Source organism: Lepeophtheirus salmonis, chromosome 7 (genome assembly GCF_016086655.4).
Source record: "Lepeophtheirus salmonis chromosome 7, UVic_Lsal_1.4, whole genome shotgun sequence".
Lineage (NCBI taxonomy): Eukaryota > Metazoa > Arthropoda > Copepoda > Siphonostomatoida > Caligidae > Lepeophtheirus > Lepeophtheirus salmonis.
The window spans coordinates 19,820,941-19,848,857 of record NC_052137.2 but is presented as its reverse complement, the minus strand read 5'-3'; positions in this window follow the sequence as shown (position 1 = coordinate 19,848,857).

Genomic DNA, 27,917 nt, shown 5'->3' with positions numbered 1-27,917 from the left:
CCAACCCCAATCACACTCCAACTGCTAGTACTATAATAAAGAGACTGTGATTACTGACGTTGCAATAAGATACCAAGGATGTGTAGTAATCAATATCCTAGTACCTAGTATATTAAATACCACAATGCCTCTCAGCCTCCAACTTTAAAGTTGAAAATTTATTGGCGCGACTCGCCACTCCTCGTAATACACCAATAACTCCGAAATAGTCGAATCCCAATCCAATGGTTAGAGTACAACTGATCTTATTCGCATGGGGCTTTTTGTTAGGGGATTGATTCTGCCGAAATATCAAAAATTAGCCTGTCCTATGATATTAATATAATAATGATAATATTAAGTTATAGATGTAGGAGAACACATAACTGGCAGTACATCTGTACATTAATAAAAATAGAGTATTTGGTCCCTCTTTGATTTTTATTATTTCTTAACTTATATAATATTTCATTGATTGTGAGAGAGCTAAAGATAATATTATAAATAGTATACCAAATCTTTTAATTAGACGTGTCATAGTTAATAATATTGATAACTATCCTTTAAATTCCAATTTTTCTTTTAAATATTTCATATATTTTCATTCTATCTCAATGCTAAAATTTAAATTACTTTGATTAGTCTTTTGTGTTATTTAATATTGAAAGTTATTATTTAAAATATACATATACTTCAATACCTTCATATACCTAAAAAAGAACTATCAGTTTTTAAAAATCTTAAGTATGTTAACATTTTAATAACTTTATTTATTCGACTAATTTTAATTGTTATACAAAAATAACAAATACAGAAGGGAAATATAATTAATTCACTAATGATAAATATAAAATATATATATTTCGAACAACTAAAAATATATATACTGGATTCAAGCACATTATCTTGACAAAACATCTAACTTAATACGTCAAGCACTAAAAAGTTTTTTTGGTGATATAATTGCAAATCATCTAAAAATTTCAAAAACTAAAGACCAAAGGAGATATCTTAAAGAGATATAATAATATAATTATTATGCCAGATGATATTGTAGGACACAAGTTTTATGAATTTTTATCCATGAGAGGTATATCCACTTCTAACATCCCTAAGAGAATATTATCTTTATGTATTGGGAAGGTTAGCTAACTAATTGAAAATTTTCTTAAGTTCCTCAAAATTTCATTGTCGGCGATGTTCAATGTTCCATCATAGGCTAGGACTTTTTAAGTTTGAAATGGACTGTGAAATAATAATTATAGTGATTATGGCATTCCAACTTTAAGCTTCAAACTGTGAAGATCTCCTTATACTATTCAATCCTCAAAGCTCGAGAACTCAACATATCAATTGAGTTCTTGTATTTATAAGCAACTAAAAAGGATGTCTTATTTCGGCAGGGTTTTGAAAACATGTTTTTCTTTCATTTGTTAGTTTCAAAAATCATCAAAAAAACGTGTTATCACCAAAATAGTAATATCCACCGGTATGTTAAAAAAGAGAAACCCATGATTACCACGGTATCCCTGATAATTCGAATAATGTTGCAGAGAATAGCTGTCATAACGTTTTATTAAATTGTCTGTAAGCGGCTATGAGATGAAGGATATAAACACAACCCCCAATCTGTATCTAGCAATGGTAAGGTACTCCAGTGTCTATCTTCAATTATACTGTTTGGGTATGAGCAGGATCCAAGATGAGCAATCTCAGTACCGCCATTTGGGACAAAGTTGTGTTCTATGCCAAGAATTTAAATAGAAGTTATTAAAAAACAACTTATTTTAGGGATCAAACTTCAGAGATTACTCATCTCAAAATTCCTACTTTAATTTGTGTGCCCCCCCCCAAAATTATTTATTAATAAAATATCATACCACAAACAATAATGAATACAAATTAATATTTGGTAAATATGAACAAGCTCAATAAAATAAAATCAACATAGTAGATGTATAATTTTTGGGTGGACATTTAACAGTATTTAATCATAAGCACCAATTTTTACAACTTTAAATCTTAATACATGGTTTAAAAGTGTTTATTTAATGAAGCCAATTCCAACACACATTTAAATGTATATAATATGTACAACGCCATATTTATTGTATCAGGGTATCACAAACCCTTCTCACTTCTTCCCCTCTCTCCCCCTCCTACTATTGTGGGCGAGAAGAAGGAAGAACAATGTTCAGCCATATTGGAGGATATTATATGGGTGACTAGCCTCCAGGCGAGTCGTAGGACAAATTGCCTCCTTTTTTCTTTCACTTCGCCAGCTTAAGCCCACACTAGGAACGATCGCCGCCATTTTGACAGGGAATGTTTATTATTTTACGCACCACTGTGATAGTACGACATTTATCCTATCCTCTTTTTCTCTTCTTCAATATCCTCTCATTACACAACCAATAACACTACATAGTATATTGTAATATGACGAGGATTCATCGGTAGTAATGTTTATAACGTGAATAATTATTCTGTGTTCAAGTACTTTGTTATAACCAACATCAATGGATTCGGAAGGAATGACTATGATTTTAATATAGCTCACTTATTTTTAAAGATGTAAACTCACTAAATTGTATACTTCTATAATTTCTTTATTAGACGTGATCCTTCCCACCTGTGTTAATACTTAATATCATATCAATCGAATAGTGAGTTTACAATAGGATAATAATATGTATTTATAAACCTTACCTAAACTATTATTTATATAATATTGATATACTTTTCATTATATGCGTCTAGCATATCAGTATTTTCTCTTGTTATGGCTGGGTCAAGGACCAAGGATATCTTCATATATTCATACTATCATAACTGGCTTCACTCGTACTCCCTCCAAATCAAAAATAGGCTCAGAAATTACCCTGGTCCCATATTTGGTAAGGTAATGATTTAGATAACGAACTAATTTATCTTGTCTTAATATTCGATAAATGCCATACGTCACATGGCTATTGAATATGTTCAAAATTTTTAACCCTATCACTGCACGATTCACACTTGTTACACCCAAGTCATCATTAAAACTACTAACTTTAGACTTAGTTAGAAGGCTGCCAGCCATTACTTTACAAGCGATTCCAAATTCATAATTCCACACAGGAATGGTTCTATCCGTGAGCCATTTCCTAAGGCCCATTATATATGGAGAGTATTTATGAATTTTGGTGTCGACTAATCCAATAAGATTTTTATGTTCCTCCTTCTCATAATCATCTTTATTTAGAACATTTTTATCAAAATGTTTGACTTTAAGTTTATTAAATAGTCCTGTGTTTAATTTTTTAAGTACAATTATATATCTATTACCCAAACTGCTTAACTTATCAATTCTTGCATTGAACGAAAAGCAACATATTTTCAATAAATTTATTTGGCCTAGTCGACCCCTCTTTACTCTACTTTCAAGGAAACTATTTGGGACATCGTGGAAAGGGCATGTTATCTTCCTTCAAAACGTCGCAGTATGACTTGAGACTTGATTAGGTCTTCATTTATTACATTCCCCTTCATCTGAGCATAAAGGTACCGTGGTAGTAATATTTCATTGAGAATTAAAAATTTCTGTTTATCAGTTAGGCAAACTTGATTTAGCCTTTATAGTTTTAGTTGAACGTGTTCGGCTACTGATAAGAAATCAGGTGGCTAGGAATTGTTAAGTAGATCAAGGTCTCGACTCAATGAATCATTGCTCACCAGGTCGAATGCTTTGCATATATCAAGCCAAGCAAGATGCATCTTTTTTTAGATTCCTTTTTGGCATTTCTATAATACTTTGTAATAGTAAATTATTAATCGCCCAACTGTAAATTTTTCTAAATCCCAATTGTTCAGGGTTGATATCAATAATATTAATCCTTTCATTTATTATTCGATGAAAGATTCTAGTTTCATGTGGCAAGACATAAATTGAGCGATAATCAGACCAAGAAACCGGCCGCTCAACTTTAGGAATCCAAGTAGTCTAGGCTTTAAGCAGCAATGGATGAAGTCGTCCATTGAAGAGTGCAGAATTTAAATGTGTTTTAATCAGTTCAGGGTCCAGATTACGAATATCCACCCCCGTATAACCAACCTCACCTTTACATGCATTGGCTCAGAGAGATTCTTCAAAATCTCGTCCAAGCTTATTGGTTATAACAAGTCTTTATATTCAGACTTTTTGTCATCAGATATTTCTTTCTTCACTATAGGACGGACATCCTCTACGGACCATGTCTTGAAAGTGTCTTTCCATTTTCTGGGAATTAAACCTCTTATATTACTATTTTCACCAAGTGGTGAGTACGTACTATCAAGAATTGTTTTAGCAGTACGAGTAAAGTCCTTTTTGAGATCATCTTGGCTCCTTTTATATTTTAATTTCCTCTCGTTAATTTCCTTTTAATTTGTTCTCTTTGTTAACACAGGAACTTTATTCGTGCCTTGTTTTCCATTACTTTTATTCCCATCACCTGCGTGATCTAATCTTGGTTCATATGGGGGTGCTCGAACTAATTACTTTAGTGTTCTTACTCATATGTTCAAAAGTGTCTGACTTTTCTTAGAATTTCTTTGCCCCCCAAGTTACTTTTTGTCTGTAAGTCATCTGTGATTATCGTATGCTTATTATTTTCTTTAACTTTGAGGAGAGAACATCAAATGATATAGTTCCATCACGAGTTTTTGTGCTTAAGAAAGAGAGAGAGATAATTTTCTCAATCAACTCCATATAACAATCAATGAAGCTAATGATGAAGTTGTCTTTATTCTTTCTTATTTTACTATTAATTTATTCAAGTACTGTATACAATAAATAGATACATTAAAGGAAACCAACACAAATTTATGTATAATATGGACATAGATACTAGACGTGATATCAAATCAGAATTAAGAAACCATATATTCTGTGCCAAAAATCCAATATCTGTATCATATTGATATTAGTGGAAATTCTTAAAAATTTCGATATTTGCTCAAATATTTTATTTAATGCAAGATCAGTAAAAAATCTCCGATATGATTTATTCGGTTTGCAGAAACTTTGGCAAAAACCTCATAACTGACAGCCACTTTGCCGAATGTCATTTTGTTGAACGGACATTTTGCTGATTGAACACATTCCACAAAAAAATAATAAATATATTTGATAAGGATTATTGTTCCAATAATATGTAATTATCTATTAGACTACTTCAATGACAAACATATCTAGATTTATCTAACATGAATAAGAATCATCATCAAATATATTTATTAGTTCTTTTTTTTTTGTAAAATGTCTGTTCGACAAAGTGTAAATGAATAAAAATAAACACAAGATCGTGCTGGGTAAAGGACACTAGCCAAAGAGTGGACACTCAAAGTAAAGAAGGTAGGGTTTAGTAGTTCTCAATTCTGATTGGCTTAAAATTAGAAACTGCTACATGTTCCTCTATGCACGCAGCCAGTTTGAACAAGCCAACTCCCCTTGTGAAAAGAGAAGAATTAGGGCGACTAAGTCACTACAATAACACAATATTATAGGTTGGTGTAAGGAACATAGTCTTCCTTGTTTTAAGATTGAATTGTCTATTTTTCCCTTAACCGCTCTTTCCCTAGAGTCCTTTAGTTTCGGCTTATTTTATAAGTCTACATCTGAAATTGACAGAATTAAAGTATGTTTTTCCTTCTCTCTATCTCTTTCTTCTTCTCTTTAAATATCCCTCACTCTGTCTTCTTCATTCTTTATTTATATACCCTCCAATCACCCCTGCAACGCTAGGATAAATCTAAAATATACCTATTTAAAAATATATATATTTAAAAGTGATAATAATGTTTGTAGTTAATACCCCTCACCTACCCCAAATGATGGAAGCTAGCAACGCCCTTATGAAATAAAATATCCTGGTATTTTTTGTCTAATAAATCAAATAAAGGTCCTAAAATTTAGCTATAATTCTTAAGTATCTTAACTTACCACACATTCAGTTGATCCTAAAAGTATTCGTACCCTTTCAATATTTGCCATATCTATATTAGGAAACAATTGTTTTCAATTTTCTTTTTAGTAATGTTGTTGATAATAATGACTATTTATTGACTAAAAATATCAACTTCTTATAACAAATATTTTTTATGCCTCGAAAACAATTTTTGCCTGTTTCAAAAGTATTCACACACCCCCAAAAAGGTAAAAATAAGAAATACATTTTATGAGTTTTTTATCACGGTGAAGTCAAGAAAAATTAATAGACTTCTATAATGTATTCCAGGGATCCAGAACTTCTTTGAACTATCTTTTGAGCTATAAAATTGTGATTAGCAAATTGCCTGCTTCAGTCTTATTCAACAATCAAGATCAAGGAGTACAGTGAGGACGTCCGACAGCTTGTAGTCAATTCCCATAATTAAGGTGATGGCTACAAGGACATTTCCATCAAGTTTTTCATCCCAAATATATCTTTCCGAAGTATTATCACCCAATTCAAAAGACCTGGTTATGTACAGAATCATCCTCGACATGGTAGGAAGTCCAAGCTGAGTTCAACAAAAGTGAGATATACAGACTGAGAAGTGCCAAGAATCCAACAACAACTCTCAAATTCATCCAACAGGGGTTGAAAGCAACAGGAACTTTAGTTGTACGATCAACTGTGCAAAGGGGTTGCACAAGAATGGGTTCTGTGGTTGGTGCCAAGAAAGACTCCATTTCTCAAAAACATGTACATAAAGGCCAGACTGAAGTATTCCACTGACCACAAAAATGATTAACTCAACAACTGGGCAACTTTACTGAGGTCAGATGAGACAAAGGTGGAATTACTTGGCCACAACCAGCATTGACACATTTGGCGACAGAAGGGCTAAGTATTAAACCCCAAAAACAATAATCCAATAGTGAAACACAGTGGTGGAAGTATCATGATACGGGATTGTTTTGCTGACATTAGAACTGGAGAACATCACAAATTTGTTGGGATCATGAAAATGGAAGAGTACATCGAGATTCATGATATGTATTGGCATCAATGCTAAGATGCTTAAGCTTGGAAAAGATTGGTGGTTCCAGCAAAATAAAGCCCCAAAGCACAAATTCAAAAAAGTTCAAGAAAGGGTCAATAGTCATTAGGTTAGGGTCATAGACTGGCCCGTCCAAAATCCTGTCTTTAGCCCTATTGATAATCTATGGACTACATAGAAAAACAGTCTGCAAAAGCTATTTAACAAATTTCGATAACCTTCGGAGATTCTATCAGAAGAGTCGGCCAAATTCGATTCCAGTGGTTTCCTCAATTTGCTAAGGACTTATACCAAGTGTATTCAATATTTGAAGAAACTAGAGTCCATGTCAAAAAGTATTAGGTCATTTTGCTCTTTGGGTATGAATACATATGATCGAAAAAAAATTTTATTTTGTTAAATATCCCAATTTACATGGTAGTAAGCATGGGAAAAACGTGCTCGTAAATATGTCTATTTGATATTTATTGAATTAATTTATGTGTCATATTAAAAAAATTATCATTGAAATAATAAAATTAAAAAAAAAAAATCTTTGAAATTGATATGTGACATTAAAAAAATTCAAAGGGTCAATAAAGTCTTAGTTCTGAAGATGGATCCCTCATAGTGTGGTAAAACTTATACGGAAAAAATAGAGTCCCAAATTTCGAACCTGGTAGGAAGGGGAATCAGAGACGACTCCCCCTCCTACACATGGAGGCTTTTGAAAAGGATAATGAGAATATAAGTTAAGTTGCATTTCACTACTGTCAAACTGATCAACTGTCAAAAAGGAAAACAAGTGTAAATTTTCGTGGTCATCTAAATTTTCATCCCTAAAACTCTAAATTATACAATAAACAAAAAAAATGATTTTCATTGTTTATTGGAGGAAGAAATTCTTTGAATAAACTATAACAAAAGCGGAGAAGGTTTTATTAGCACCATGTCTAAAGATCGTGTAAAGGTAGTAACAAAATTTGAAAATGTAAAAAACATAAAACTGGAAGACAATTTATATTCTATTATAAAAGGTCTGGATATGTTGCTCAAAAGCTAAATGAAGTAAGGATTATAAATGGATTGGGATGAACTTGAATTGGACAGATGAAGTTGAACTGAAGAAGTTATAGTATTACATTTATCCCATTTCACCTAGGAATCTTGTGTGAAATCCATATACATAAAGTATATTTCTTTCTCTAGAAATGATTGGGCGCGAACCCTCTTACATTGAGTTCAGGAGAACAATTTTCTTAATCACAGTTTTCCTTAAATTCTAACTCTGCTATTTCTAATAGTTGAAATATGTTTATTGTGTCAGAAGTAATAGTTCTTATGAACATCAAATTATGTTTTAGCATATTCTCTATATCTTTATCAAAGGAAGTATCCTCCTTCCTTTTCTTTCCAATGAAATTATAAATTTCGACTGACTCGTATATGATAATTTAGTAGCAAGCTTTTTTGCTTTCCTCGCAGAGTTAAAACAATTATTTAGATTTGTACGTAGTTTTTTAATATATTTTTCATCCTCAATCACCCATCAAGGGATTCTAAGTCGTGTATAATTACTTTGATATTGCATGTCAATTTCAATCAACTTATGGTCAGACGCAAAACAAAGATGATAAAAAGGTTTTTTTTTAATTTAGTAAGTATAGAGGAAGAAGCCAGTGCCAAATCAATTTGATAAGTTTTTCCACCTAATCTCCCAGACACATTATCTTCTGGGCTTAAAATACGAATAATATCCCTCAAATTGAGTTCGTAAATTAGTTTCGACAGTATGTGCAAGTTTGGATATTGTGCACCTGTTTTATCTAAATCTACATTGAGATCTCTTGTCACTAAAAAAGGGTATGTATCATTTTTATAAACGTTGATTATGGCTTGAAAGAAAGTAGAAGACTTAACCTTCGGCCCATAAGTATTAACTAAATAAAATCCACCTTTTTGGGTTGGAATAAAAATCTTGGGCCAATCACCAATCTCGATGGTTCTTTTAATAATGTTAGGTTATCAATTGATTTGGATATTAATGTAAATACCCCCCCCCCCCCATTTTGTAAAGTAATAGTGATAACTTCGAGAGATAAAAAAAGGACCATTTAATTACATGACAATGATATTGCCCTTCTTATATCTTGTAAGCGATTTTGGTCTCCCCCCTCCCCCTTGTATTTAAGGAAATTATTTTGCTTATACCCTTGTTTATTTCCAAATTTCTCGATGCTTGTCTTAAGTAATCATATATCTTATTCCAGGCTTATTCCTTTTTCCTGCTGAAAAAAAAAAAAAAAATGTATATTCTCGCTCTAATATGAATAAAGGTTAAAAAAAGTGATAGTGGTTATCAGGACAGAAAAGTAAGAAGTCACGGATTTAGGATAATGAGCCTTTTCAAAAAGGAGTCATTGACTAGTGGCACCTTAATTAATCATATTAATGATCTTAGTTGAGGCTTGAAGAAATGTAATTAACTTCATCCATAGAATACACGACGTTACATTGCATAACCCTAAAATGCCAACTGTATTTTGTAATCTTCTGTCGATTCCCTCGTTTCACTTGATACATCTTGGCTATTGTTGTGTTGGTCCTTATATTAGAGTAATGACTTTGGTCCAGTCTAGTCTAGTCCCATCTAGTGCTTCTTGTCCATCCTTTAAGAAGATAAAATCGATCCCTTTTGACTTCATTGAAAGTGGTTTTCCTTTTTTTTTTTTGGAATTATTATGTTATTTAATATAATAAATTATATGTAAACCTAAGGAGAACTTCAATAAGTTGAGATTATATTATAATGAAAATATGTATCTCATTCAAATAGACATTTGAAGAAAAAAACGTTTATGATCCGTTTCCACAAAAACATGAATTAATGTTCTTTTTGATTTCTCCTTGTATATATACATATATTGGCTATTTTATTATTTATATGAAGAAATTTGGCTTTCGTATACAAATAAGTACGTTTTTAGTAAATTATTACTTTGCAATATTATAATTTATAATGCAGTATCGAATAAAATATTTTATATGATTTTAATGATATTAAATATATACAAAAACTAATTCATTTAAAAATTATGAATGAATATTATGACAATGATCATAGATGAAAAAAAGTACTATAATGGGAAAGCTTTTTGTAAATGCTACTTGAATTTATATGCTTTATTATGTAAAACTATTCTCATTATTCTTTCGATCTTGAGGAGTGAACATATACTTATAAATTATAAAGTAATCGAAATGATGGATAGTAACTCCGACGAATTATAAATCTAATCTAAGTCCTTGTAGCATTCAAAATTTAATCGAGGATCAACATCTGAGTAATTCCTATTTATATCATTACTAGATACGGACTGAACTTTGTATTTATTTCCTTCATCTCATAGGTACTCAGAGCTAATGAAATGAAACGTCATGATTTGATATTATTTACATATCTCTATAATGTAAATTTTAAAAGAATTTTTTTGACAAGTTTCCTTAGAGCAATGTTGTAGAAAAATTAGCTGTCTACGCGCAGGATTGTTGCAGAAGGCCTTCGGGAGAAGACTGGGACCTCAAAGATGACAATTTACAATTTCTTCCATGCATGGAGAGATTGTAAATCGCCTTTCTCAAATTATGTGTTCTACAGCATTGGTCATTATAAAGTTGTGAAAAAATCCTTTCAAAATTTGTATAATAGAGATGAGTAAATAATAACAGTTGGCCTGTTATTTTTATCTATGATGATAGTCTGAGAGTACTGAAGAGATATATGGCAGTTGGTATGATTTATTTATTTGGCTAACTACAGTTATGCTTAGAACGATCCAATAATGATGACGACCGATTATTTATACAACTACATGATATTATATCATTTACTAATGATCAACACATTAAACATACAACGTCATGGTAAATCCCATATTAATAATAATTCTTCTCTCCAGGTACCTAGTGATAGAGAGAGCGATATTTTAAACTGCTTACTAACTACTAAAACCCCAACAACGACTAATTGACTTTGGACATTTTTTCTGTTTCATTTTGGTATGAGAGTTTGTGTGACCCAATAAAAATAATGACGTGAAACATAACAATGATTTAACAGTAATGAATAAAGGTAATGTTATAAACCTTCATCGCAAAAACATAATAAGGATTGAAAGCGTTTCTTGAAAAATAACGTTAGAACCATATTATAAACATCCATTAGTTATCTGGTTTACAAAATATAACACCACAGATCATCGAGATTTTTATTAAATTTTTTGTGAAAAAGAGTGAAAACTGGATTGAGGTAGAGATCTGAAAATTTTGAAATAATAACACGATTTTTTAAAATTGTTTTAATAATTACGCAAATAATTTTAGACTAACGGAGAAAATAAAAAAAATTGATGACATCAAATTCAATGTCTTAATGGATTTTAAATTGATGTGTCTTCCCAAATTGTGTAATTTGAATTGGATTTATTCTGAAAGCCCCAACATTTTAAAGAACTTAGTAAAATCCGAAAAAAATAATTATCTAATAATTCAAAATTATTGAAACCCGATATGTTGCTAATTCAACTATGCATTTTTTTAATAAAATAATTATCCTTCAAAAATGTATCAATGAAAATATTCGATACTGTTAAATAAATAAGACCGGAACAACATGCGAGTAAGACTCTCGAAGTAACACTGATTTTATTAAAATAAATATCTCACTAAACAAACATTAAGTACTCGAACATAGTGATGTAATGGTAATTGTATAGAATACTACAACTCCCCTTTGAAATCTTTAAGTTCTAAAACAATGAGGCTTCTGAGCTTTACGCTGACTTCTCCTCGATTCATGAGCTTCACGATCCGACGCTTCATTTAATTTCTTTTTTAGATTTTGAATACGTTTCTTTAAGAATCTTCAGTTTCTCAAGTATGTTCCTCCATTTGTTCCCTGGACGATGTAGCATCTATCCTTCTCCCTCACTGATTTGATGATACCAATAGAATCCTATTCTCTTGAGATTGGATTTTGAATTACAACACATTCACCCATTTCTAATTGAGAAAGAAGTGTTTATCATCTCTGTTTAACATTTGTCTTGCCTTTGCCGATTTCTTAAATTTGTAATCTCAAAAACGATTGTATTGTGATTTATGGCAAGAATTAGTTTTCTCCTTTTCCTTCCGAACAACCACTCTGCTGGTGAGAGTTTATCTAGCCTAATTGTATTTCTTCACTCCAATTAAGCACTACGAAAATTGTATGTCTCCAACCTTCCATTTTTCCAATATTTTTTTACGAGTCTTTTCATAGATTTAACTGCAGCTTCTGTTTGTTCATTACTCAGGAGATAAATGGGACTCAATGTCTCGTGAATAAAATTAAAACTTTTACAAAATTCCTTAACCACCACAAACTTATACTGTGGCCCGCCGTCCGTCCTTATTAGTGTGAAAACTGTGTAAATCAGAATTTTATAATTTGTTCTTTATTATGAAACTAAAGTAAAACTTAAAAAAAAATAACAAAAATGTTGGTGTGAGAATATTGAAGGAGAAAAAAATATTAGATAGAAAAAAGGGGTTATACCATAGTATCAGAGTAGTGTGCGTAAAGCATAAAACAATGTCCAATGTCCATCTACTCTTTTCTTCACAGTCAAAATGGCTGCGATCCTTCCAAGTGTTTGCTTGGGGTAGGGGAAGTGAAAGAAAAAAGGAGGCAGAATACCCGTCGATTCGTAAGGTGTAAGGGTAAAGGGATTGTGATATGATTAATATGGCGTTGTACATGTAAAAGGGTTTTGGCATTGTCTTAATCAAATTAACATTATGAATAATAGATGTAAATACTTGTACTAATAATTAAATACTGATGAATGCCCCACGCAAAAATTAGACATTTATGTTGATTTTATTTTATATTCAGAATTATGAGATAATAATTTATGCATACTTTTGTATGAATTAATGGTATTATTTTATGAATAAACAATTGGGGGTTAAGAATTTCTCTGAAGTTTCAATCATCAAATACGTCATTTTACAATTACTTCATTTTAACCCCTTGGCAACTTAATCCCAAATGGCGATACGTAGAATCTTCATTTTGGATCCTGCTCATACCCAAACAATATAATTAAGGATCAAAAACGGAGTAATTCCCACATATTTCCTTGCTTATTATACGTAGTAGGACTTGAGTTTATTTATTTCCTCTCAAAGAAACTAGCACCTATCTAATGGAACATCATGACAACGAAGTTACTCTCTTCTCAAACATTCTTCAAATTGCCAAGGTAACCATGTTAATTCCCGGTTTCTTTACGAATATTCATGAATGCTCATAAAGGACGGAGCGTAACCCAGAGTATTTGTTCCGGACTTCAGGAAGTATCTTGATGATTTTTTTTTTTTTTTTTTACATGTCCAAAATATACAAGATTTTCATTATTCTATGTAGGATTATTGTTTTTCTTAATCTACAATTAAACTATTAAAGCTATTGGATCAAATGATTCTTAATGGATTAATTCACTGAGCCATCCACTTTATTTTTATAAAGTTTGTCAAAGTTAAATATCCTTTTGGAAAAATGTTCTACAGCAAAATTTTCCAGAATTATTTATTTTATAATATATATGTTTAAAAAAAATATATATATGTTGTATTATTTTTTCTAAAAAGAAGTTATATCGATTTTTCTATACACCTAGTCCAATTTTTCAAAATTCGTTATTTGTACATAAAACAAATAATATTTAAACTAATATATTTGTCGATGTTGAACATTTATATATATATATGTAATAAATGTATTAATAATTTAAAAAAACAACAACAACATTAGAAATAGAATCTGTCCCGACTATTGAAGTTCCTAGATACATTGGATTGTAATGTCTAGTACTCCATCTAACTTAGAAAATAATTTTGTTTTGCCGGATTTGCCGGATTGATCTCTTTCATTTTTTATAAGCCCATTAGTGCATATAGGTTGATGTAGAGATAAAAAATTTTACCCCATATATTACTTTATTGATATGTAAATATTTTATCAAAATAAATAAATATATACCTTCTTTATCTTGAGACTGTCCTTTTTTTTTTTTTTTTTTTTTTTTTTTTTTTTGGCACTGCTTAGATTTTATTTATTTTTTCTTTCCATATTTAATAAATAAATAACTTGGGGATATACAAATAATATAATTATCTTCTTTCATAATTTTACATTATTTCTTAACATGATATATTTCATAGTGTTTGGGATGAAGACCCGTATTATATTTAAAACACACACCAAAAAAAAACAACTAAACATTGGGAAGATAGTTTTCTCATCTTCGGAATTTCTACTCCTTGGAACAATTGATTTGTTCCATCATATCGGACTTTTTCCAATGGATCAACAGAAATTTTTCCCTGATTAAACTTCATCTCAAATTTTTTCAGAAGGGAAAAAGCCAATTGTATTCTTTCCGTTGTTCATATTCCACACAAAAACATAAATGAAGTATAAGAAAATCGGCCATCACCATTATCTTTGAAGTATTCTTGTTCGGTAGTTTGTAATTAATTGCTCGATTTTATCGATACCACCCTTGAGTTCCAAAAACAAATTTTTCGTATAGAACAAAAAAAAAATTTAGCACTCTTAGTCTGACCAGAGCGTGGGTACTCATATAAGACACACAAACACTATTATATATACTCCGATCACAAAAATCACAAAAATATACAATGTATTTTGTTATCAGCCGTCGATTCCCTTGTTGCACTTGATACTTGTTCTCTTTCTTAGTTTTTGTTGAATATTTAATCAGTCGTGGTTGTGTTCACATCTACCTCTAGAAGAAAAATAATCACTCATCTTTGGTATAATTGTTTTTCAAATGCATAATAAAATAAAGATATATGTTTTTATGAGATTTTGCTTTCACAAATGCTATTTTACTGCAACAGGTTTTCTTCTCTATAGCAGCAATTCATCTTCTCCTACAAAATCATATAACAAACAGATGATATTAACAAACAATTGTCTAAATACAGTAATATCATATGTCTCGCTCCCTCCTTCTCCTCACTCTCTTGTACAAATCTCATCTCTAGTGATAATATGTCTATCTTTGAGTGAAATTGTTTAAAAAATTATCAGTAAAATAAATATATATGAATTTAAATATAATTATGATATTTTTCCAGTACTATTTTGAATCTAAAAGGTTCTCTTTTATCAAGTAGTAATTCATTTTTTCTCTTCAATATCATAAGACAAGGAGCTGATATTAACATTGGTTAACTCAGGGGTACCAAAAATATTGCTTCCGCCTTCTCCTTGCGCTCTTTTTTTATGACTAAAATGTCAACGCCAGTTATAGCATACTTATACTTATGGAAGATATTGAACCTCGATAAACTAAATTGTATTTTTGGTGACTGGTCGTATTCCATTAAAGAAACATCCTCAGAAGATGGGCGTGGCGAAGGAAGACTCATATAGATTGAGTGAAAAAGAGCCAGAATCTCCTTTAAATCTACGAACAAGATGTTGTAGTCTTGAAAGAATGGTAAGAAGTCTATGAGGATTTCGCTAAAATCGCCCATATAAAAAATAATTCTGTTTTATTGATAACATAAAAAACACTGGTCGTTTCAGAGATGTTTTTAAATAAATTTGTGATTTTGACAGCAATCGCAAATTGTCAAGTTTTGTCGGTTCTTATTCAGGACCAAGGACTGTTGTCCGGTCCAGTCCCACTTTTGGCCATTAAAGAAGGTAAAATTTATCCGTTGTGACGTCTTTGAGGGATTTTCCCTTTTTTAATTCTTATCAATTATATAAGTAATTAAAAATACAATATGTTCGTTTTATATAGTACTAGCAAAAGGTTACCTGGTGTTCTTCGGGCCAAGAAGGGGGCAAAAATAACATTGACAATAGGCAATACAACTTTTATAATGTTTAGAACCCTTCGGTGAGAGTGATCATTACGGTATTCTATAATGCATTATAATATAGCGCCTGTATATTATATGATATGTATTATTATGAATTCAAAAAAAAAAAAAAAAAAAAAAGATTCATCAACTTAAAATAACACAACATATATGATAAAAAAAATTAAAGATGATTTTGTATTTTTATCGAAAAATTGGCAAATCGAAAATTTGTGTAGAAAAAAGCTACAAACTGTGTTCACTGATTTTACAAAAAGTAGTAAATATTATTTATTGGCATGTAAAAGAAGAACACAAATCTACAAAGATTTATTTTCGTATTTGTAAAAACAAAAACAGTTATGGAGAATATTGCCGTCGAAAAAATAACTCTTGATTACGGCTTCACTTTTGGAAATATTGAAGAAGTTATGTAATATAATATTCTGGAAAGTAAAATGGTTGGATTTATAGTTGTTGTTTTTTGTAACCTGAACAGGGTGTTTTATCTTCTAAAGCTGTCATCTATATTCTTTCCTTGTTGGGGAGAGAATAGCCAAATATAAAGTGTGCGTGTGTGTAATCATTAATGATAGAAAGTAACGCTGAGAATTTTTTTTTTTTGGGGGAGAAGTGTATGTCCCTGTTGAACTCAGGCAAGAATTACTCCATTTATGATACTAAATTCCTACGTCCTTGCTAAATACTAAGTGGGATTTGTGTTTATTTTCTTCCTCTCACGGCTATGTGCAATTAATCTAAAGTTTTAAAACAAAGTGGTGTAACGCGATAGTTAGGTTAAGTAGATTCCTGGTCATACCGATTCTTTTTTTTTCAACAGAAGATGCCTCTTTTTATGATATCATAGATGACGTCACTTTACCATACTCTGTCATTTCCTTTTGTTGTCTAGAAGTTGTTCTTCCATTAACAGAAATCGAGGCTGTGCAGTTAGCTACAGAGTAATGTTAAACACTTTTTCATAAAATATGATTTGTCTAAGTTTTGTCATCATCAATCCAGAAATATATGTGATGACCACTATTTTTTAGTCTGAGAGCACAATGATAAAGTTAGAATCTGGCACATCATTCCAGTAATGGTCTCTATGTAAAGGACCATTTTCCAGCAAGCCATGTTTTTGGATGAACTCAATTTGATTGAAATCAAGCTTAATTTGGCTACCTTCTTGTTCTTTACTTACTTTAAGACAGATAAGAGTATTTTATGGACTTTAAACAATTTCCGGTGGTCTTTGCTTTGATTTCATGCTCAATAAGCAACCTCTTGTAGGTAGATGAAAACTGTCTAACGGAAGGACTGATAGTATGTCCATTGCCAAAGCGAATTGCACAAAAATAAATGTTATAAATGATCTTGACTAGGTGAATTCTTAGGTTAAGAGATATTTTAGGTAATTAATTTCAACAAAAACATTATGTAGATGAATGAAACTCCTGATCTCCACCAGAAATCCAATGTTACCAGTATTCTGTCTAATATTAATCATTTTTTGCCGCTATTTGTTCCCAATTATTTGATATCTATAACTTGATTCCACGAGAAGGTGGTAATAATCGTAGTTATATCCAGTGTTTGGTTCTTTGGTCGAGTTTTCAAATGCATGACGAGAGATAAGCGCATCAAATATTCGAAGGAGTTCTATTCTAGCTGCAAAGACAGAAAATTAATCAAGTTTCTAAAAGTATCAAGTGAAGTAAGGAAATCAACAACTCACAACAAAATACGTTGGGATTTTTGTGTTAGCGGGGTAACGCAGTGCTCACTCTTATCACTCTATATATTTTATCCCTGTGGTCTAGGAGCATAATGGAGTTGATACTTTCCTAACGGCTAACATAAAGAGTTGAAGTGGAGCACTTTTATAGTGGGGATATATTAGGACAATTGCATCGGTGTGTATACGGATGGGCTGGAGCGATGCTGGGGAAAAAGAAAGGACTGTATGAGTATGACTATTACAAGTGTACATCAATTTCACACACTGCATAATTCACATGGAATTTTTGCAAGCAAAACGCTTAAACCAGACCTAAAACATGTTCTCGCCACTGTAGCTAAAATTTTAAACTTTATAAAGACATGTCCACTTAATATTAGACTGTTTTCCTTTTTGTGTAATCAACTGGGATCATATTCTACGGCTTAACTAACAATAGTAATTGTGGGGTTCAGCCTGTTGGCGCTCCAAGACCTTTATTTTGTTGCATAGTGTAATATAGGATCAGTTAAGAAATGGATTAATTTCAGATCATGATAAATTTTTACGTGTCAGATAAATTTATCAAAGAATTTTCATATTAGCCATTTCTCATTTTTGTAGTTACAGGAAAAGAAAGAACTTGCATTTCTGTATGAATGCGATATTTTTCTCTCCTTTTCAGTAGTTTTACTATTCCTTGCGTATACGTTGTACATGAATTATAAACATATGAATTAGAAATCAATAACAAAAAAAAAGTAAAAAAAATACTACTGTCATATGCACAGCCTGCAATATTTCATTAATACGAATACATTATGATCTATTAAATCAAAAATATTTTATGATTTACATCGAGGAGTACTATATACAGTGTACTTTATGGACATGTTTCATTCTATTTACACACACCTGCAATATCTTATTAATACGTCTACATTGTTATTTCTTAGATCAAATATGTTTATATGATTTATATGGAGTACTATATACAGTGCACACGGTGACTCGTTTTCTTGTATTGATACAGGCAAACTTCCTTAATTAATATAGATATTCAAACCCTAGTCTTAAAAAAATATTTTATTTAAGCATCTTTCGGAGCCACAACCTTTTTAATTATGCTAAAACAGTTTATGCCACTTCAACAACTAATGCAATCATTTTTGCACACACCGATTGCCACTGGTTCAAAAATGTACTCCGACATATTGGAATTCATTCTTTTAATGTTTTGAAGCAAGTGAATACTTGTATTGAGTGACGTCAATCCACTATACATATTAATAAGAAGATACTCGAACGTTATTGTTTTAATGGCTAGCATACAGATAAATTAAAGATTTCACTTAAGGTATTGTATGTTCCTACGTCAGGAAGTAAAGTAAATATTCAATTTCTCTTTTAGTAATATCGTTAAACTAAAGATAAGGCGTCTAAGATGTTCTTACATTTAGTCTAAACAGATCTGTAGTCATTATAAGAATCCCTAATCATTGTTACAGACTTTCATTTTTTTATTTTTCATTATGCATTATATTTTTATTTTATGTCATTATGATAGTTACAGTTATTGAGTATTTACCCTATATCTAAATAGCCCAATTTTTAATCCCATGTACACCATAAGTAGGTTTAATAGTTGTGAAATTTTCAAGCTGTTTGCCTCATTATTATTACTCTTATGGATGTTTAAAGTTGGCAAAGTTGAAAAAAACTAATTCGAGTACTAAAAAGATTGGATTGGAAGTCCAAGTAAAGAATAGTCAAGATAAATTACAATTTCAAGTTGTGACCATTATGAGATAAAAAAAAGAGGGTAAAAATGATTACTATAAAAATCTTTAATTATGTATATTCTCGCAAGAAATGATAAAAAGAAGATTAAGTTATCCTTCATTAACTTTTACTTTTTTGAAATTGAGATCAAATGATACAATTGATCCGAACTAATATTTTTATTGTGGCATTTAATCCAAAAAAAAATTGGAGTTACAACTGACAAATGTTGTGATATTAATCGATTATGATATGTTAAAGGTGTACGAGTTATTAAATGAGATTGGCCCAAATGATCCAAGTAATACTTGTAATTAGTATAATAATTACAAGTATTACATTTACTCCATCTGGCCTATAAACTGTTTTTGAAGTCCATACAGATAATGTATATTTTCTTTCCCTAGGAGCCACCGAAAATCGAACCTACGCACATTGAGGTTAATATAATAATTTTTTTCAAGCATGTTGTCCATTAAAGTTGAAATTTTTACTACACGAAATGGACAAATTTGCGATAAATATTAACTAAACTCCATCTAATAAATATCAAAATACTTAAAAGATTTATTGAATACTACTTCAAGCCCCCGATATTTGAATATAATGAAAGTAAGATATACTAAAAATCTCTATGCAATGAATAAATTTGTAGAATTTTTTTATTTTTTTGCGATTGATAAGGGACAAGAAAAGTCGGATAATTGAGAAAAATCCCATATACTTACCATTGTTGTAGTTTATTTCTCATCACAATTTAGAAATAAGATTATTAAATAAATAAATAGGGTTGTACGTTGGAACAAAAAACTCAAAAGTTTGATGTAAAAAGAATCAAAAAATTAATATTTTCATCTTATATTTATAAAAGGAAAACTTTATATCTGTATTTTTGATAGAACCATTGTTGGAGCCATTTTTAAATCCAGGAGGTCACTGTTTTCCTTAATATAAATCAAAAAATATTTTCATTTTTATAAAACTTGGTCGATGTAGTAGCAAAGATAAGAAGAAAAAGAAGGGATGAAAAAGAGAAAACATTCACAGTATTAACGTCACAATACGTTGTTATTTTTTTCCCTCTTTTAGAATACTATTATTTAATGAGCTTGTTTAAAAATTCAATATAACGGCTATTAGGTTAATGCATGCTAAATTTTTTTGTTTTGAAATTAGAATGCTTTGTTTTATTAAAATTTGATCAAAATCGACGATTTTTGATTTTTTTAATATATATATTTTTTCTGTATGTGTGTACAACCACATATATTCCACTTCAATTTTTTTATAGTTCAACAATACATCTATCTTTTTTTAAAGCTTATAATTTAACTATTTGGAAATAGACATCTAAGTAAGTACATCTAAACTAACACTCTGAAAGTAACAAATTCGGAAATAATAAAATTACCTTTATAGTTAATGTTCTCTTGGTACCAATTTTTTAATACATTAAATTCTTCGCATAGAAGAAACACAAAATAAAAAATCCACACAAAGTCAACTTTTTCTTATCTTTTTTGAAATAAACTTCACAGGAATTCATGAAAATGAAGAATTCCCTTATATGATTTTTTTCTTTTTTATAGGTGCAAATCGTATATTTGTGCCAATATTTTTTTTAAAGTATATTTCTTTTTAAATTCGTTTCACATTACTTTCCAATACATAAGGATCTTGAGTACCCCGAAAAATACTTTTAATGAAAGATTAGAAAAAGATAATAAATGATATATGAAAAACAAGATCTAATCAAACACTAATTGCCTTGAAATGGGAAGTTTCAAATTACTTAACTTTTTAAATGAAAAATAGCAGTTTCATTTATTCGGATTTGACTGTTTATTAATTGGGTCAAATCATCCCTTCTTTTGCCTGTCTCGCTGCAAAATAAAAATATATGCAAAATACATACAAAAAAAATTTACAGTCTCCAGTTCCTTTTTGCAGAAAAAATTGAATTTTTATTTTTTGGGTTGAAATTGATATTTAAGAAAAATTCAAAATAATTAAATGACTGTTCTTCTTGATGTTTTAAATTATATATATTTTTTGTAATAGGAAAATTGTAACCAAAACAACTAATTTTTGGTTAAATTAATCATACAAAGTTACATATAGCGAAACCTATGAAACTCTTGAAATTGCTTAAATAAATGCAGCTTTCTTTTAAAGAAAATTTAGTATTCAGCAATGTATTTTTTTTCAATTTACTTTTATTATTGAAAGGCTAAATTGATAATATAAAGTTTTTAATTTGATTATTTTTTTCCCCTTCAAATTCAAATTTACCCTTAACCTTTGACAAAAAAAAAAAAAATCTCATCTTTATTTTGATTCACAAGCTCATAATAGAGACAAGTTTCATCATTATATTTTGGATTCTTAAAAAAATAAGTAGAATGAAAAAAAACTAAGATTTTTCTCAATTATTCTTTTATTCCAAAACTTGCATAGTTTAAAATTGCGTGTCAAATAACTTCTGAGAGTATTTTTAAGATTGTAACTAACGAATATGTGCTTGTAAAAAGTAGTTAATAATTTGGAAGCTATTGGAAGCTTTGAAACTTTGAAATAACTCAGTATGTTTAGTAACCTTTTAAAAAAATAAAAAGAATACTATTAAAAAAAGAGATTTTGTATATAAATTATAAATATTTCTATTAGAATTTGTGGCCTACTTTTTAATATTCTTCCCATAACTTTAAATTGATGAAATTCTCTAAAAATCCATAAATCCTTTTTTTCGAGTTTATTTAATAATATTCTCTTAAATCAAGTGAATTTGAAATATGAGAAGAACTTATATACCATATTCTCAGCAAAGTAAAATAATTTAATTTTTTTTAAATGTTCATTCATGAAAAAATATAATAATAATAAAAGATAATTTTTATGCTGGTGCACCACATAACTATATCATATTAAATATATCCACACAATTTTCATCACTAGTTATAGCTATACTAACGATAGTATCCGGCATTGGCCAGAGATATTAGATGACGTTGAACAGACAAAAATATAGTAGATAACTACCCAATAAATCAACTGTCGTTTTTGCTTATCACAAAAAAATGCACGAAGAGTTTTTCTCCTCAATAATGAAAGGATAATAATAACAGCAAGAAAAAAAACATGGTATATTGTTATGACTCATCAGTGATGAGAAAGGGAGTACTTTAGTCTCTAGAGGTCTACCCTGTCGAGCCTTAGCTTCACTTAGTTATTCTATGGCACATATCAAGTATCTGTAATATTTTATTAATATGACTACATTGTTATTTCTTGGATCATAAATATGTAAATGATATACATAAGGGACCACTATATACATACACTGGACTCTATATACCCACTGTATGCTACATGCAAAACACCTGCGTGATTTCATTTATATTACTACATATATATGAAAAATAGGAATATGATAATATATTTTCTTTCAAATATACAAACAAACAACCATTCTTTTTTACTCACTAGATAGCTCCTAAGTTGAATTAACGTTACTTTTTAAAGACTTTTTCACAGCAGATAGTAAGATTTGTTTTACGAAGAACAAATGTTTCATTCAATTCAGTCAAACTGTATCTTGAATGACTGAATACTCGAATTTTACTACATGGTCACATAATGAAATACCCATTCCCTTAATGGAACATCTTTTTAAATTGAAAGAAGCAAGAGTTGATGTTATTATAAATACACAGGAGTACAACCTACTTTCTTAATTAAATTAGTCAAAACGGACAGAAACATCATTATTTTGTTTTTGTTCGTTTTGAAACATTGTTGAAATAATTTTTGATACCAGGCGTCTGTAAAGGGCAGTGCTATACCACCGTTGTTCTATTATGTAGGGGGCAACAACGGAGTGACTTCAGACGGCTGGTAAACACGTTCACTCAATTTTTCAGAAACTTTTAGGATTAATAAGTTCAGAATTGTATTAAATTATAATTTAGAAGAAGTAATGGGAGTGAGTATTATTAAATACAATTTTTAAGGTACAAAAATACAAAGTTGAAACTATAATGAAATGATAACTTTTGTTTGATACTATTATCTTTCTATTGGATATTGAAAGTTGAATATAGTTTAACTGTAACTAATCAATCATGCCCCAAGTGTTATATCTTATATAATTGTTAACATTGAGCGATTTACGACCAATGATAAATATAGCCTATTTTAAAAGAAAAGTAAAGGTTGAATAAGTTAGAATTTATTGTATTGTACTATGGAGTGGGGTTTTTGACTGCATATCTGAGTATATTCTACCCTTTCACTCACAAATAATCTAGATTTAATTTGTAAATCAGTTTTATATGTAGCTACATCAATCCAAAAACATCCAAAATATAATTACAAATGTTGGAAATACTCATTATAGAATTTCCATTCAAGTTTGATATCCTTGAGTAATATTGAATTATTTTTCTACGAAACTCATATTTATTTCTTCTCTTAATTCATAAACAGTATCTCTTACTACCATTGTTCAACTATGTGTACATTTGATTTTGACACTCCATATACCAGTAATAAATTGAAAGACTGATACTTACTTATTCGATTTGGAGGACAGTACAGTGTTTGTAATCGTTTGAATATCCAATGAAGTTAGTTGCTCTACAATTTCATTTTCTTCAAATGAAAAATATTGATTTTATTCCTATATATCCCTTTAAAGAAGGAACTGTAATCAAACTTTTTATATTAAACAGTATAACTTTAAAATGGAAACTTTTGAATCCCTTTATAAATAGTAAATGTCGTAAAACAATCATTTTCAAATGGCTATAGAGGTAAAAAAAAAACTCGTTGAAGACTGAAACTTTACAAACATTTTCCTCAAAATACAACAGAACATCGATTTAACAAATAACACAAAGAATGGGCACCCTAGTATATAACTATTGATCTAATTATAAACGTGGTTTAATAATCAAGACCTTAAACAGTTTTTTCTTATTACTTTTAAAATAGATTTTAAAAAAACAAGCATTTATTGTTGAAAAAGTAATATTCTGAGTAGTATGGAGAGGTATGGTTGCCGATTTTAATTACTACCAAGATCTGTCGTCACTAAAAAAGTTGGGCTAAAATCGAATTTGCTCTTCTTCATTAATTAACACCCCTCTACTTCACATATTTGATTAGAAATTAATAGAACTATTTTTGAACATAAAATCGAGAGTGAAAATCAAGATATAAATGATAATGATCTTTTAAATATTAACCAATATCATTTTTATTATCAAAGTAAAACATATTTTCAGTTCTTTTTACATATCGAACATTCTGTAATTCTTTAGTAATCAATCTTAAACTCTATAAAATAATTTTGACTACATAATTGTAATTAATGAACTTAATATGAGGAATCAAATAGCAAAGTAATGAATATTTATTAAGCTCCTTAATAATAATTGTCCTTAATTAATCTATATTGGAGTACAACAAGAACTTACACTTATAACTCCTCAACAAATCATAAGTGTTACTCTGAGTTTTTTAAAGCAAAAGTGATTACTTTATACTAAGATGTGCTCTCTTTAAAGTAATAATGATAACAAACATGGAAAGTACAAAACACTGTTCAGGTAGTAACTACAAAAAGTATCACATCTGTCCAACGCCATGTTTTTAAAACTCTAGGTGATTTGCTAGTAATATAGATATACTGCACTTTGATATCAACACATATATATAGTTGTATCAATTATGACCTGCCAGTATGTAAAAAAAAACAAAAAAAAACGAAAATGACACGGTAATGTGTACGATTTGAATAATTTGATGATATCAGGTTGGATGACGTTCACTTGATCATATTAGCTGTAACATCTGTGAAAGGGTGGGGTGTGGGGGGAAATACGTATCACACTCCGTATCTAGTTAGGAGATAAGGCAGGAATGACTCCGAATTCGATCCCCAATTCTACTGAGTCCAAGAAGGATTGTTATATTATTGTTGTGTCGGTTCTTATTTAGTTCTGTAGACCAGGCAACATCATTGAAGGTGTTTTTAATTATTCTGTTTTATAGTAGAATCAATTATATAAATATGCAAAAAATTATATGTTCGTATTACAATAAAAAAAGTAACTTTCTTTTGGCCAGATATGTACAATGTTCTAAATACATCTCTCATATGTATTTAATTTAGCTTCATAAACCATCTATATTTTTAGGAAAAAATTCTAAAATATTGGAGGTTGAAGCCAATATGACCGAAAAAATAAGGACCAACACAACACGTAACTCCCTAATTATGATTATTCAATGTTTAGAAGTTATCTCTTCAATAAAAAAATGATTCATGTATTATATTGGAAAGTTATATTTAATTTATATTATAATACAAATCATTTACATAAATAATGATAATAATTGGCATTCATTTTTGGAAAATTGATACAAAAGGAAGACAAGCAATTTCTAACGGATATTGTTATTGTTATTGATATTACCATTATTTGAATAAAATAGATTTCATATATACAATTCATGACATTTAATGCAAACCTTTTGATACTTTAATGATATTTATATGCACATATACCCTAGGAGCAAACTTCAATCCTAGAAGGCAATATGAAGAAATAAATTATCAATCATAGTGGTTCCCTTGTAAGATTCTAAAAAAATGACAAATGTGGACCGTCAACACAAAAACAAGTATAAATGATTTATCTAAAAATTGAGTGTAGATTTTGTTTATTTTCTTCAACAAATTATCGTCAATTTCTACCTACAAATTATTCATTGTTAACCCTTTGGAGGCGTTGCAAATTGCATTTTAAGTATTTGAAGTTATCGCCCCAACAAAAGTATAATAAATTAACTGTATAAGTATCTTAAATCAAATAAATAATCTAACTCTAGTTAAAATACTTGAGTCTCTTAAATCATAACAAAAATTTGAAAACAAAGCTTATAATTAACTCAAATATGTGCTCCAACAACATACAAGCAAGCTGGGATACTCTTTCTCAATATTGCGACAGTATGATAAACGTATTCGTTGATATGAGTACTATAACTTATATTAATTTAAAAAAGTGATAAAACCCTTAGGAGCCGCGGTTTTAAGGTTAACTGAACCTGATAAAAATTGGTTATTTCGTAACACTGATCATAAAAGGTACTGAGATGTCATTTAGTAAAAATTATTTTTAAATAAGAGTTTATAAGTATTCATGTTGCAGAAATAACGAAAAGAAGAAAGGTTAAGAAAAAGCCTCAGCAACTGAAATTAATTCTATTGATGATATCAAAATGCAATGTAAAGTTCCGCACGATTAAATTGACTGAACCAGTATATAGTATGTTTATGCAAAGATTGAAACAAATATCTATTAATCTAATGACTTGTTGGACAGCTTTTCAGTGGTTCAATATTGTATTTGACTCTTTAAAAAATCCTTTTCGGTTTTCCATTGAAGTAAAAACTTATGTGTTTTTCTCCGTTTCATCAAAAAAATCCTAGCTTCCTTTTATGTTATCGCCACACATGTCTATGAAATATAAGGCTGTATGTAAACAAAAATAATTTGGATTCTTTCCTTTTCTTGATTTTTGTTGGAGTGTTTTTATGTTGACGCTCCTCATTAGTCAGTTTTTTTAGAATCTTACAAGGGAAACCAACAGACTTGATAATTTATTTCTTGATAATGTCTTTCAGGATATAAGTTTACTCCTAGGGTATTCTACTATTAAAGTCTAAATGCACCGTAAATTGCACTGAAACTAGCCAAAAATGATCGTCACAAAATTAGAAATTGATAGATTTTATATGAAAAAGGGCATATCGGAGCCAATATAAGTATGTTGAATCAAATGAAAGTTTTAAACTATAGCAATTTTTTTGGGTATCTTAACTCATCCCACAAATATGAAGTCAAAGCTTATTATTAATCTTATATGTATATATGAAGTAAAAAATAATAATAAGGGTATTCATTTTTTTCGAGATGCTTTTATCTCAACGCATCACATATAGGCATACATAAATGTATCAGAACCTTTCACCAAGTAATGCATCTGATTTGTCAAGATAAATAAATACTTAGATGCAAACATCTTACATTCATATTTTGTTTATGTACTTGATCAATATAATACTCGTAAATACATTACTTATCTTTGGAACACAATATTGCTTTCATCTCTAAATATTTACTTAAACACTATTTGCATAGTGCTTAATAAATTACTTCGTGCCATTTTACACGTGTTCATATTGAATATTTTACCTTTAATCTTTGATAAATAATTGTATCAAACAAACAAAAACTTAATTAAATTCCACAATCCTGATCAAATATTGGATGTCAATATATGTCTATGCATAACAAAAGAAAATCTTTATAAAAAAATAAAAAAAAATGATTAATTATTAGCTTTTTTGAGAAAAATGATATAATATTATAGAGAAAGGAATATATAGAGTCGACTCGTGTTGTATTCATCCTTATTTAGGACCAAACACTCCAGTCCC